Below are 13,876 nucleotides of genomic sequence, written 5' to 3'. Positions count from 1 at the left end.
TAATCAATGTGTATTGCCCTACTGACGTAGGAGGAAGGGTGGAGCTACTCAAGGCACTCTCCCCTCTATTGTTATGTAGCACAGACGTGATAGTGGGAGGGGATTTTAATTGTATCTTAGAGCACACAGACAGGCAGTCTAGCTCGCCGATAAAATTGGATTCCAGCTCACTGGCCCTGCAAAACTTAGTTCAAGACTTTAAACTCTCAGACACATATAGATGTATATATCCCACAACAGCAGGATATACATGGTCAGGGAGGAATAGCAGCTCCAGAATTGACTATTGCTTTGTCTCAGAGAGAGTGAAAGTTGTTGGGGTCACTCTTCAGCCTACCTTCTTCTCAGATCATCAGGCTTTAGGGTGTAGAGTGGAACTCCAGGGCGGGACTGTCTTTGGCCCAGGCCTCTGGAAACTCAACACAAAGCTGCTAGAGAACGAGGGGGTAGTATCCCGCTACAAGGAGAAACTATCACAGTGGCTGTCCTTGCAGTGTCTGTACGGGTCAGTAGGAGAGTGGTGGGAGGAGGTGAAGGTGAGGACAAAGGCCTTTTTCATGGCTGAGGGAAGGAAGGCTGCTGCCAGACGGAGAGGAGTGCTAGCCAGGAAACAGAGGCAGCTGCAGCGTCTCTATACGATGCTGCACAGTGGCTTCGATGTGCTCGAGGATATCACCCTTTTAAAAAAGGACATCCGGAGCATAGCCGAAGAAAGTAGTCGAGGAGTGCTGTTAAGAAGCAGAGTGCAGTTCTTGGAAGAAAATGAGAAGTGTACTCGCTTCTTTTTCAGGAAAGTGGTAGGCTCCAAGACTGTCATGGAAAGTGTAGTTGATGAGGAGGGACGAGAGAGAACAGAGCCGAGTGCTATCCTCTCCTGCACCGAGGCCTTCTACTCAAGACTGTACAGCTCTACAGAGGTAAAGGATGAAGATATTCATTTTTTTACCTCAAAGCTAGAAAACATTTTGAGTGAAGAAGATAGGGAAGTACTTGAGAGGGATTTGACAGTAGAAGAGCTGAGACAGGCTATGGAGAGCTTACAGAAGGGGAAAACTCCGGGTGCTGACGGGCTCCCTAAAGAATTTTATTGCACCTTTTGGGATCTGCTTCAGGATCCGCTACTGCTCCTATTCGAGGAAAGCTACAAGACAGAATTGCTGCCTGACTCCTTAAGAGAAGGCACTATCTCTCTCTTGTTTAAGAAAGGAGCAAAAAATGACATAAAGAACTGGAGACCCCTCAGCCTGTTAGGCGTGGACACTAAGATCCTGTCCAAAGCCCTTTTCCTGCGCCTACAAAATGTAGTGGCCTCACTGGTAGGGAAAGAACAGACTTGTGGGATAGCAGGACGCCTGATGAGCGACAACCTGGCCTTGTTGAGGGATGTCTGTCTGTACTCTGAGGATCGCTCCCTCCCTCTGTGCATTTTAGGTGTAGACCTAGAAAAGGCCTTTGACCGCCTAAACCGGCAGTACTTAACATCGGTACTTGAGCACATGAAGTTTGGCCCCATCATGAGAAAGTGGATTAACCTGCTGTACACAGGTAGCAACAGCAGAGTCATGGTTAATGGCAATAGATCACGCACCTTTGAAGTCTGTTCAGGGGTGAGGCAGGGCTGCCCATTATCCCCCTTGTTATTCGTTTTGGCTAAGGAGCCCTTAGCCTGTGCCTTGCGCCAGGATCAGGCCATTAATGGGATACCAGTGCCTGGAAGTGGGGGAGGAGAGGTAAAGACATCTCTATACATGGATGACGTCACCCTGCTCCTCTCTGACAATGCCTCAATTAGCAGAGCTCTGCAGTGCTGTGATCGGTTCTCTTTGGCTTCCTCCGCAAAAATTAACACATCTAAGAGTGAGATTTTTTATCAGAACTGGAGGGAGCCAAAAGAAGGACATGATCTCAGGCTGCAAGAGAAGAGAATTAAGGTCCTGGGGGTGTATTTTGGAGAAGAGATGGGAACAGTAAATTGGCAGAACAAATTGCCAATCTTAAACAAAAAACTGATGCAATGGAAGGACCGAGACCTCACCATGACAGGGAAGGTGCTGGTCATCAAAGCCGAGCTCTTGCCTGTCTTGAATTTTCTGGCTTCTACCTTCCCAATCCCACACTGTGTTGCGGCGGTGCTGAGGAAATTGATGTTTCAATTTCTATGGGGTGGGAAGCAGGAAAGACTCAGAAGGGAAATAATGTACAGGCCGCTACCCTCAGGGGGGAAGTCTGTCCCAGATATTGCTACGAAGCTGCTGTGCATTTTCCTGGCCTCTGTGCTGAGAGGCTTTGCAACAGCACCTGCAGCGCGTACCTGGACTTATTTTTCCAGGCTCTGGGTAGGTAGGGAGGTGTTCAGAGTGTGGGGTGTCAGACCCAAGCTGGACGTCCCACTCTCTGACACATGCCCTGCAATTTATGGGACAGTTAAAAGTTTTCTAAGATCTCACCCAATTGGCCATATTCCCCTCCGAGATGTCAGCGTCCAAAAACTGGAAGATTTCGTAGCACCCCAGAACAATAGGCAGACCCCTGTGGGCATTTTAACATCAGCCCAAACAAGGAAGGTGTGGAAACACACATCCTCTAAATTTCTGTGCAACATTCACAGAGATTTAGCCTGGAGTGTCGTCCACCAGTGCTTACCGGTACGAACTTTCTTGTACCGTAGGGGCCTCACCCCCAGCCCTCGCTGCGTTAGGGTGGGCTGCGGCGAGGAGGAGACTGTGACCCATCTCCTGTGGTCCTGCTTTTTTGCTAAGGCCTTCTGGGCCCAGTTTGAAGATTGGTTGCAGGCTCTCTCGCCCCAATTTTCCCTGACCGCTGCTTTCGTCATATACGGCATCTCTCCTGTCAAACTTCCTCCTGACGTGTTTGACAGGATCTGGGCCGTGGTGAACAGTGGGAAAGACGCCCTGTGGAGAGTGAGGAACATGGGGCTGTTCAAAGGCATCGAGGTCCCAGTCAAGGCAGCAGGTAGCCTGGCCCTGTTCATCACCCGAGAGAACTATTACCTCAGAGATCTGTGGAGAGAAGGGAGGGAGGAAGCAGAAAATCTGTGGGAAATAGAGAGCATAGGTCAATATCTCAAGAAACTGTGAAAAACATTATCATGTTTAAATAAAGAATGAGATTTGCACCAGAAAAAAAGAAAATTGTTGCTATGTAACTGTTACCGTGTCAAAATGTAATGAGATGTGATCATATATACTGTTTTAAGTATGTATATTAATGTAAAGCTTTCTGATTTGTGATTTCCTGTATTTTTTTGTGAAAAGAAAATAAAGTTCTTAAAAATCGAAATCGGTTCACCCAGGGCGAGGCTCGGCCATTGCACTCCAGCTGTGCTGACCCCTGCGAATTCCCCAAATGTGGGAATCTCGACTGCATAATTTCTGGTATTGGGGGACTGCGTTCGCGCTCTCCCCTGATGTGCTTGGTCCAAAATCAGATACGGGAGGGTTAGGACACCACGAGCTGCGTGGCTGCGGAAGGATCCCGGTTCGACAGGAGTGGACGCCGCTGCTGGTTCTCGCTGGCTTTTAGTTAGGGGTCCGGAGAAGCATCTCAAGCTAGTTCCACTACTCCTTCCGGACATTCATTCCCTTTTCAAAGTCAGTCGTTTTGCTGTAGTCTGCGTTCTTTAGGCTGATTATCGAGGTTAGCCTTTATTTGGTCATGGGGGGCCTCGGTACTGTATGCTGAGTCTAAAGACAGTTTCACCCGTTTTCTGATTGCTCGGTTCTGTACCAGTGCAGACATGTCAAACAGTGAATGGCTGTACCTCTACTGTATCCATGCTCAATGAATGAAATCGGTAACAAATGAATATATGTCTAGTTATACGAAAAACGAGTGGTTTATCGACTCATCTTCATTTGCAGATTTAGAGGCAGCTTCGATATTCGTTTTACAGACGGGTTTTTTTTTTGAATATGGGTCACACACATGCCACAGCAACAAAACATCTCTAGAGATGAGGCTATAGATCACCTTTCCATCCTGCAGGTTTTCCTCCCAAAGCCTACGGCACCAACGGCGACCCCTGCTGGCCGGGAGAGCAAAAGCTTACAGCACCTGGTATTCCCAGGCAGTCTCCCATCCAAGTACTAACCAGGCCCGACGCTGCTTAGCTTCCGAGATCAGGCGTGTTCAGGGTGGTGTGGCCATAAGCGAAAGCCTCGGCGCCTGACTCGCTACTTGAAGCTGTGTGTGGCGGGGGTTCCGTGCCCCCCGAGCGGGACTGAAGGATCGTTCGTGTGCAACTCTTTGGAAAGGAGCTGCTTTCCAAATCGCATTGCGTGCCTGGATGTTGGCGAATGCGCTCCCTTGTGTTGGCTCGTCCCGCACTGGAGGAGGACAAACAATCTTCACGGAGGAGCACCAGGCAAGTCTTCACCAGACAAAAACCTCCAGTGCACAGCACTCTGGAAACATTTCGGGGCTTTCGCGTGTTTATTTAAGCACGTAAAGCGCACCGGTCCAACACGTCGGCCGGGCGCGCGGCGCCTCCGCCCTCTTGTGGCCTTGCGGCGTCAGAGCAAGAGGCTCCTTCTCGCTGCCCTTCCGCTGTGTTGCAGGACCCGGAGCGCGCACTTTATGGGGGGCGGGGGACCGCGTTCGCGCTCTGCCCCCGGTCTCTTGCGCGAGTACTAAATCTCACGGACAGGGGGGCCTCGTCATTGATTGCTACAGGTGAGACGGGGATTAGGAGGAGACCCCGACTGATGGGTAAAGGGGAGCACTAACACCAGAGGGACACCCCCGGCGTCTCTTTTTGAGAGACGCCCTGGGGTTTCCTAATGTCCAAGGAGGGTCGGGACCTCGGTTTGACCTCTGTTTGTGCAGCAGAGTGTCGCCATCAGGAGGCTGGGGCGTAAGAGAGCCACACAGCCCGCAGGGTGAGCGCTCCCTACTGGTCCCAGTCACACCTCTTGCAGGAGCAGCAGCAACCGGAGCTTTTCCGGGGTGGAATCTCCTATCCGGGTGCCGGCCAGGCTCACACCTGCTGGGCTGCCCCGGGGGTGAGCCCAGTCGAGAGTCGCAGGGCCAGATCTAGTCACCGGCGAGAAACGATACAAGTGAAGGATTGCTCGGCTCTCGGCACTTGAAAAGACCGACAAATGTCTCGTTCCCGCCGGAGCTGAATGTACCCGCATGTGTGGTGTCGTCTTCTTCCCCCGCCCCGCTGTGTTTGCTGTATTGTCTCTGAAGCCGGCCCCCCCGAGACGAGACGGGCTGTTCCTGTGCCCCAATTAACACTTTACAGGTGCCATTCCCCGGCATTGTGGCCATTGTCGGTGCTCACACGCGATAAGATAAGGCGGAGGAGAGCGGGGCATGCCCAGCGGCAGACATTCAAGGAGGGGGTAGGGCGAGGTGAGGTGAGGTGCGACACGCCGGAGCCCCGACGCAGCTAATGCGGAGCACTTGTTGGACTGGCATCGAAAGGACGTGTGCGCACGGAGCGAGCCTTCCCTGCGGCGGAGCGTGGGAACTTTCTCCCCCCCTCCCGCTGCAGGAGTTGTGTGCACTGCAGCGGTGCCGAGAGAAAAGCACAGAAGGCAGCAGACCTGGAGAGCAGGTAAGAGACGGAGCCTTGTGGGCAGGCGAGCAGGCCCGTTTTTTGGAAATTGCTGAAAAGGTTTGTTCGGTGTGTGGCAGGCGCACGTCGCGAACTTGCGTGGCGATCTGCCGGTCTGGAGTTATGCAAATGAGGCCGAATTGCATCCACATGCTGCGAATGCGCAACGGCGACTGCAGATGTGTAGGAAACGGCGCGCTCGTTTTCTCGTTTTGCCCACACTTTTGAGTGTTAGTGTGGCGTGTGAGTGTGTGAAAGAGTGGGCCCAGCAGGAGGCGGTGGCGTGCGGGGTGAGGAGGTGGCCTAGGCTGCGCGATTTGTGCTGTGGGTGCGGCCCGCTTGCAGGGGCCTGTTTAACTCATACTTACCTGGCAGGGGAGATACCTTGATCAAGAAGGAGGTTCACCCAGGGCGAGGCTCGGCCATAGCACTCCAGCTGTGCTGACCCCTGCGAATTCCCCAAATGTGGGAATCTCGACTGCATAATTTCTGGTAGTGGGGGACTGCGTTCGCGCTCTCCCCTGATGTGCTTTGTCCAAAATCAGATACGGGAGGGTTAGGACACCACGAGCTGCGTGGCTGCGGAAGGATCCCGGTTCGACAGGAGTGGACGCCGCTGCTGGTTCTCGCTGGCTTTTAGTTAGGGGTCCGGAGAAGCATCTCAAGCTAGTTCCACTACTCCTTCCGGACGTTCATTCCCTTTTCAAAGTCAGTCGTTTTGCTGTAGTCTGCGTTCTTTAGGCTGATTATCGAGGTTAGCCTTTATTTGGTCATGGGGGGCCTCGGTACTGTATGCTGAGTCTAAAGACAGTTTCACCCGTTTTCTGATTGCTCGGTTCTGTACCAGTGCAGACATGTCAAACAGTGAATGGCTGTACCTCTACTGTATCCATGCTCAATGAATGAAATCGGTAACAAATGAATATATGTCTAGTTATACGAAAAACGAGTGGTTTATCGACTCATCTTCATTTGCAGATTTAGAGGCAGCTTCGATATTCGTTTTACAGACGGGTTTTTTTTTTGAATATGGGTCACACACATGCCACAGCAACAAAACATCTCTAGAGATGAGGCTATAGATCACCTTTCCATCCTGCAGGTTTTCCTCCCAAAGCCTACGGCACCAACGGCGACCCCTGCTGGCCGGGAGAGCAATAGCTTACAGCACCTGGTATTCCCAGGCAGTCTCCCATCCAAGTACTAACCAGGCCCGACGCTGCTTAGCTTCCGAGATCAGACGAGATCGGGCGTGTTCAGGGTGGTGTGGCCGTAAGCGAAAGCCCCGGCGCCTGACTCGCTACTTGAAGCTGTGTGTGGCGGGGGTTCCGTGCCCCCCGAGCGGGACTGAAGGATCGTTCGTGTGCAACTCTTTGGAAAGGAGCTGCTTTCCAAATCGCATTGCGTGCCTGGATGTTGGCGAATGCGCTCCCTTGTGTTGGCTCGTCCCGCACTGGAGGAGGACAAACAATCTGCACGGAGGAGCACCAGGCAAGTCTTCACCAGACAAAAACCTCCAGTGCACAGCACTCTGGAAACATTTCGGGGCTTTCGCGTGTTTATTTCAGCACGTAAAGCGCACCGGTCCAACACGTCGGCCGGGCGCGCGGCGCCTCCGCCCTCTTGTGGCCTTGCGGCGTCAGAGCAAGAGGCTCTTTCTCGCTGCCCTTCCGCTGTGTTGCAGGGCCCCGAGAGGGAACCCGGAGCGCGCACTTTGTGGGGGGCGGGGGACCGCGTTCGCGCTCTGCCCCCGGTCTCTTGCGCGAGTACTAAATCTCACGGACAGGGGGGCCTCGTCATTGATTGTTACAGGTGAGACGGGGATTAGGAGGAGACCCCGACTGATGGGTAAAGGGGAGCACTAACACCAGAGGGACACCCCCGGCGTCTCTTTTTGAGAGACGCCCTGGGGTTTCCTAATGTCCAAGGAGGGTCGGGACCTCGGTTTGACCTCTGTTTGTGCAGCAGAGTGTCGCCATCAGGAGGCTGGGGCGTAAGAGAGCCACACAGCCCGCAGGGTGAGCGCTCCCTACTGGTCCCAGTCACACCTCTTGCAGGAGCAGCAGCAACCGGAGCTTTTCCGGGGTGGAATCTCCTATCCGGGTGCCGGACATGCTCACACCTGCTGGGCTGCCCCGGGAGTGAGCCCAGTCGAGAGTCGCAGGGCCAGATCTAGTCACCGGGGAGAAACGATACAAGTGAAGGATTGCTCAGCTCTCGGCACTTGAAAAGACCGACAAATGTCTCGTTCCCGCCGGAGCTGAATGTACCCGCATGTGTGGTGTCGTCTTCTTCCCCCGCCCCGCTGTGTTTGCTGTATTGTCTCTGAAGCCGGCCCCCCCGAGACGAGACGGGCTGTTCCTGTGCCCCAATTAACACTTTACAGGTGCCATTCCCCGGCATTGTGGCCATTGTCGGTGCTCACACGCGATAAGATAAGGCGGAGGAGAGCGGGGCATGCCCAGCGGCAGACATTCAAGGAGGGGGTAGGGCGAGGTGAGGTGAGGTGCGACACGCCGGAGCCCCGACGCAGCTAATGCGGAGCACTTGTTGGACTGGCATCGAAAGGACGTGTGCGCACGGAGCGAGCCTTCCCTGCGGCGGAGCGTGGGAACTTTCTCCCCCCCTCCCGCTGCAGGAGTTGTGTGCACTGCAGCGGTGCCGAGAGAAAAGCACAGAAGGCAGCAGGCTCTGGAGAGCAGGTAAGAGACGGAGCCTTGTGGGCAGGCGAGCAGGCCCGTTTTTTGGAAATTGCTGAAAAGGTTTGTTCGGTGTGTGGCAGGCGCACGTCGCGAACTTGCGTGGCGATCTGCCGGTCTGGAGTTATGCAAATGAGGCCGAATTGCATCCACATGCTGCGAATGCGCAACGGCGACTGCAGATGTGTAGGAAACAGCGCGCTCGTTTTCTCGTTTTGCCCACACTTTTGAGTGTTAGTGTGGCGTGTGAGTGTGTGAAAGAGTGGGCCCAGCAGGAGGCGGTGGCGTGCGGGGTGAGGAGGTGGCCTAGGCTGCGCGATTTGTGCTGTGGGTGCGGGCCGCTTGCAGGGGCCTGTTTAACTCATACTTACCTGGCAGGGGAGATACCTTGATCAAGAAGGAGGTTCACCCAGGGCGAGGCTCGGCCATTGCACTCCAGCTGTGCTGACCCCTGCGAATTCCCCAAATGTGGGAATCTCGACTGCATAATTTCTGGTAGTGGGGGACTGCGTTCGCGCTCTCCCCTGATGTGCTTGGTCCAAAATCAGATACGGGAGGGTTAGGACACCACGAGCTGCGTGGCTGCGGAAGGATCCCGGTTCGACAGGAGTGGACGCCGCTGCTGGTTCTCGCTGGCTTTTAGTTAGGGGTCCGGAGAAGCATCTCAAGCTAGTTCCACTACTCCTTCCGGACGTTCATTCCCTTTTCAAAGTCAGTCGTTTTGCTGTAGTCTGCGTTCTTTAGGCTGATTATCCAGGTTAGCCTTTATTTGGTCATGGGGGGCCTCGGTACTGTATGCTGAGTCTAAAGACAGTTTCACCCGTTTTCTGATTGCTCGGTTCTGTACCAGTGCAGACATGTCAAACAGTGAATGGCTGTACCTCTACTGTATCCATGCTCAATGAATGAAATCGGTAACAAATGAATATATGTCTAGTTATACGAAAAACGAGTGGTTTATCGACTCATCTTCATTTGCAGATTTAGAGGCAGCTTCGATATTCGTTTTACAGACGGGTTTTTTTTTTGAATATGGGTCACACACATGCCACAGCAACAAAACATCTCTAGAGATGAGGCTATAGATCACCTTTCCATCCTGCAGGTTTTCCTCCCAAAGCCTACGGCACCAACGGCGACCCCTGCTGGCCGGGAGAGCAAAAGCTTACAGCACCTGGTATTCCCAGGCAGTCTCCCATCCAAGTACTAACCAGGCCCGACGCTGCTTAGCTTCCAAGATCAGACGAGATCGGGCGTGTTCAGGGTGGTGTGGCCGTAAGCGAAAGCCCCGGCGCCTGACTCGCTACTTGAAGCTGTGTGTGGCGGGGGTTCCGTGCCCCCCGAGCGGGACTGAAGGATCGTTCGTGTGCAACTCTTTGGAAAGGAGCTGCTTTCCAAATCGCATTGCGTGCCTGGATATTGGCGAATGCGCTCCCTTGTGTTGACTCGTCCCGCACTGGAGGAGGACAAACAATCTGCACGGAGGAGCACCAGGCAAGTCTTCACCAGACAAAAACCTCCAGTGCACAGCACTCTGGAAACATTTCGGGGCTTTCGCGTGTTTATTTCAGCACGTAAAGCGCACCGGTCCAACACGTCGGCCGGGCGCGCGGCGCCTCCGCCCTCTTGTGGCCTTGTGGCATCAGAGCAAGAGGCTCCTTCTCGCTGCCCTTCCGCTGTGTTGCAGGGCCCCGAGAGGGAACCCGGAGCGCGCACTTTGTGGGGGGCGGGGGACCGCGTTCGCGCTCTGCCCCCGGTCTCTTGCGCGAGTACTAAATCTCACGGACAGGGGGGCCTTGTCATTGATTGTTACAGGTGAGACGGGGATTAGGAGGAGACCCCGACTGATGGGTAAAGGGGAGCACTAACACCAGAGGGACACCCCCGGCGTCTCTTTTTGAGAGACGCCCTGGGGTTTCCTAATGGCCAAGGAGGGTCGGGACCTCGGTTTGACGCCTCCCCCGAAGGACGGTGCCTGTTTGTGCAGCAGAGTGTCGCCATCAGGAGGCTGGGGCGTAAGAGAGCCACACAGCCCGCAGGGTGAGCGCTCCCTACTGGTCCCAGTCACACCTCTTGCAGGAGCAGCAGCAACCGGAGCTTTTCCGGGGTGGAATCTCCCATCCGGGTGCCGGCCAGGCTCACACCTGCTGGGCTGCCCCGGGGGTGAGCCCAGTCGAGAGTCGCAGGGCCAGATCTAGTCACCGGGGAGAAACGATACAAGTGAAGGATTGCTCGGCTCTCGGCACTTGAAAAGACCGACAAATGTCTCGTTCCCGCCGGAGCTGAATGTACCCGCATGTGTGGTGTCGTCTTCTTCCCCCGCCCCGCTGTGTTTGCTGTATTGTCTCTGAAGCCGGCCCCCCCGAGACGAGATGGGCTGTTCCTGTGCCCCAATTAACACTTTACAGGTGCCATTCCCCGGCATTGTGGCCATTGTCGGTGCTCACACGCGATTAGATAAGGCGGAGGAGAGCGGGGCATGCCCAGCGGCAGACATTCAAGGAGGGGGCAGTGCGAGGTGAGGTGAGGTGCGACACGCCGGAGCCCCGACGCAGCTAATGCGGAGCACTTGTTGGACTGGCATCGAAAGGACGTGTGCGCACGGAGCGAGCCTTCCCTGCGGCGGAGCGCGGGAACTTTCTCCCCCCCTCCCGCTGCAGGAGTTGTGTGCACTGCAGCGGTGCCGAGAGAAAAGCACAGAAGGCAGCAGGCTCTGGAGAGCAGGTAAGAGACGGAGCCTTGTGGGCAGGCGAGCAGGCCCGTTTTTTGGAAATTGCTGAAAAGGTTTGTTCGGTGTGTGGCAGGCGCACGTTGCGAGCTTGCGTGGCGATCTGCCGGTCTGGAGTTATGCAAATGAGGCCGAATTGCATCCCGGGACATGCTGCGAATGCGCAACGGCGACTGCAGATGTGTAGGAAACGGCCGCTCGTTTTCTCGTTTTGCCCACACTTTTGAGTGTTAGTGTGGCGTGTGAGTGTGTGAAAGAGTGGGCCCAGCAGGAGGCGGTGGCGTGCGGGGCGAGGAGGTGGCCTAGGCTGCGCGATTTGTGCTGTGGGTGCGGGCCGCTTGCAGGGGCCTGTTTAACTCATACTTACCTGGCAGGGGAGATACCTTGATCAGCCTGTAGGTGGAGTAGTTGGATTGTTTTTCTTTTGTTGGAAGCAGTGTTCGATTTGCGGTGTTTGAAATGGCAACCTTTGGATCCCGTAAGAATGCTGTACGTTTTGAGCTCTTGGATGACCTCTTCATGGATCGTATGCAGTTCAGCAGAAAAGTGTTACAGAAGGAACTTGGCTTTGAACCTCGGCACTTGGATTTCATCTTCGCTCTCCCAGGTCAGAAAGCATTTGAGGTTGTATTTGCTACCTATCCTCTGTTTGAACAATGCGTGGATGTGTTTGAGGCAAAAAGAGGCAAAGTTCCTGCACTTGAGAAGATCAACTTGCAGCCTCTGACACAGAGAGAGAGGAAAACGGTGCATGTTGTTATGTTCTCGGAACTGGCAAAGACGGAGGACATTCACACCTGGCTTAACCAGTACTGCACCGTCCACCATGGAACTGAGGTTAGAGATGTTGATGGTATAAAAACAGGAGCAAGGAAATTCGAGGTTCGCTTGCTACCGGACAGCGTAAATGGAGGCTTAAGGCACCTGCCCTCTACAATCCGGCTGGGCGCCTGCAATGGCTATGTGTTTTATGTGGGACAACCAAAGGTGTGTCGGCGCTGTGGTGCTGTGGGACACCTGGCATCGTCCTGCACTGTGAAATGCTGCAAGACCTGTGGCAAACAGGGACATTTAGCCTCTGACTGTTCAATGCTGCCAAAGTGCAATTTATGTGGCTCGGAAGGACACGTTTTTAAGAACTGCCCTCACGCCTACGCCAATAAACTCAAAATGAGAAAGGATGAGGCAGTGCTTGTTTCAGCCAAACCGGCCCGAAAATCCAAAGCAAACAACAAGTCAAACAAAGAACCCTTGTTGGACAAAGACTCTCAGCCTCCAGCCAGGATCAGTCCTGCTGTGGCTCCGGGGCTGGTGGAAGAGAAATCCACTACGCCCCCACATCCGCAGACTGCACCAGACAAGCACGAGGGTTTGAAAACCCCCGAGAACAGCGAGGACCCCTCCCCCACTCCTGCTCCTCAGAACGAGGGCCAGTGTGGGGCCCCCCGGTGGAGCGGGTCCAGCGAGGATACCCAGGATTCAGCGGAGCTGCTTTTCTCAGACTCTGCAAGTGCTACAGATGCCCTCCTCTCCTCCATCCAGTCCATCACGGAGGATCTGCAGCAGCTGGTGGGTGAGGGGGAAGAGGAGACTGGTGCATCGGCTGCACCCCTTTCCCCTCAGTGCTCCCAGGAGCTGGACTTGAGGAAAAGAAAAAATGACTCTGTTTTCTCCCCGAGCGAGGAGGAAGGAGAGCATGGCGATGGGGACAGCTGGAACCTCTCCACCTCTCCCTCTACCCCCTTCCTTGAAATGGACTCTGTGAACGCTTTTACTGCTGCCACCCTGATGAAGGCTCATTCAGAGGATGGCTGGCAGGAAATTGGTAAGAAGAAAAAGAAAAAGAAAAAGGTAACAGGTGAGACCGAAGAGAAATGTGTTTTGTAAAGACTGGTTCCACTTTCTTATGTAATATGGCTCTTAACATAATTTCTCTTAACACAAGAGGTATCAATGACAGAGTTAAATGCCAGTCTGTCTTTGATTACCTCCAGCAGAGAGAGGGAGATGTGTTGATGTTGCAGGAGTGTGCTTTAGCCTATCAAGAGAGGTATAAAAGTTTCGAAGATAGGTGGGATAAAGGGCCTTCTGTTTGGTCAGGGGACAATAACAACAGAGCCTCTGGCGTGGCCATTCTTTTCAAAGGATGGGCATTCAAATTGAAAAGTATTCAGAGGGTCATAGATGGCAGGTTGCTGTGTGTGGATGTGGAATGGGGGACCGTTAACCTGCGGCTAATCAATGTGTATTGCCCTACTGACGTAGGAGGAAGGGTGGAGCTACTCAAGGCACTCTCCCCCCTATTGTTATGCAGCACAGACGTGATAGTGGGAGGGGATTTTAATTGTATCTTAGAGCACACAGACAGGCAGTCTAGCTCGCCGATAAAATTGGATTCCAGCTCACTGGCCCTGCAAAACTTAGTTCAAGACTTTAAACTCTCAGACACATATAGATGTATATATCCCACAACAGCAGGATATACATGGTCAGGGAGGAATAGCAGCTCCAGAATTGACTATTGCTTTGTCTCAGAGAGAGTGAAAGTTGTTGGGGTCACTCTTCAGCCTGTCTTCTTCTCAGATCATCAGGCTTTAGGGTGTAGAGTGGAACTCCAGGGCGGGACTGTCTTTGGCCCAGGCCTCTGGAAACTCAACACAAAGCTGCTAGAGAACGAGGGGGTAGTATCCCGCTACAAGGAGAAACTATCACAGTGGCTGTCCTTGCAGTGTCTGTACGGGTCAGTAGGAGAGTGGTGGGAGGAGGTGAAGGTGAGGACAAAGGCCTTTTTCATGGCTGAGGGAAGGAAGGCTGCTGCCAGACGGAGAGGAGTGCTAGCCAGGAAACAGAGGCAGCTGCAGCGTCTCT

General features: G+C 53.8%; 5 non-coding genes and 1 pseudogene across 5 annotated transcripts; 3 read left to right on the top strand and 3 right to left on the bottom strand.

Moving 5' to 3' along the window:
* The first annotated feature begins 3,257 nt into the window (after positions 1-3,257).
* LOC138231400 (U1 spliceosomal RNA) lies at positions 3,258-3,427 on the top strand. The gene has a single exon (XR_011186654.1). It is a non-coding gene; the product is annotated as a U1 spliceosomal RNA (small nuclear RNA).
* A 635-nt stretch (positions 3,428-4,062) lies between these two features.
* Positions 4,063-4,171, bottom strand: LOC138231535 (5S ribosomal RNA; annotated as a pseudogene).
* Positions 4,172-5,941: 1,770 nt separating this feature from the next.
* Positions 5,942-6,105, top strand: LOC138231382 (U1 spliceosomal RNA). The gene has a single exon (XR_011186641.1). It is a non-coding gene; the product is annotated as a U1 spliceosomal RNA (small nuclear RNA).
* Positions 6,106-6,740: 635 nt separating this feature from the next.
* On the bottom strand, positions 6,741-6,859 carry LOC138231398 (5S ribosomal RNA). The gene has a single exon (XR_011186652.1). It is a non-coding gene; the product is annotated as a 5S ribosomal RNA (ribosomal RNA).
* Positions 6,860-8,643: 1,784 nt separating this feature from the next.
* LOC138231548 (U1 spliceosomal RNA) lies at positions 8,644-8,807 on the top strand. The gene has a single exon (XR_011186795.1). It is a non-coding gene; the product is annotated as a U1 spliceosomal RNA (small nuclear RNA).
* A 635-nt stretch (positions 8,808-9,442) lies between these two features.
* On the bottom strand, positions 9,443-9,561 carry LOC138231521 (5S ribosomal RNA). Its single transcript, XR_011186769.1, has one exon. It is a non-coding gene; the product is annotated as a 5S ribosomal RNA (ribosomal RNA).
* Between the last annotated feature and the right edge of the window lie 4,315 nt (positions 9,562-13,876).

Source organism: Lepisosteus oculatus, unplaced genomic scaffold, assembly GCF_040954835.1.
Source record: "Lepisosteus oculatus isolate fLepOcu1 unplaced genomic scaffold, fLepOcu1.hap2 HAP2_SCAFFOLD_60, whole genome shotgun sequence".
NCBI classification, from domain to species: Eukaryota; Metazoa; Chordata; class Actinopteri; order Semionotiformes; family Lepisosteidae; genus Lepisosteus; species Lepisosteus oculatus.
Note: the sequence above shows the minus strand (reverse complement) of the source record. Positions and strands in the feature narration are given on the sequence as shown.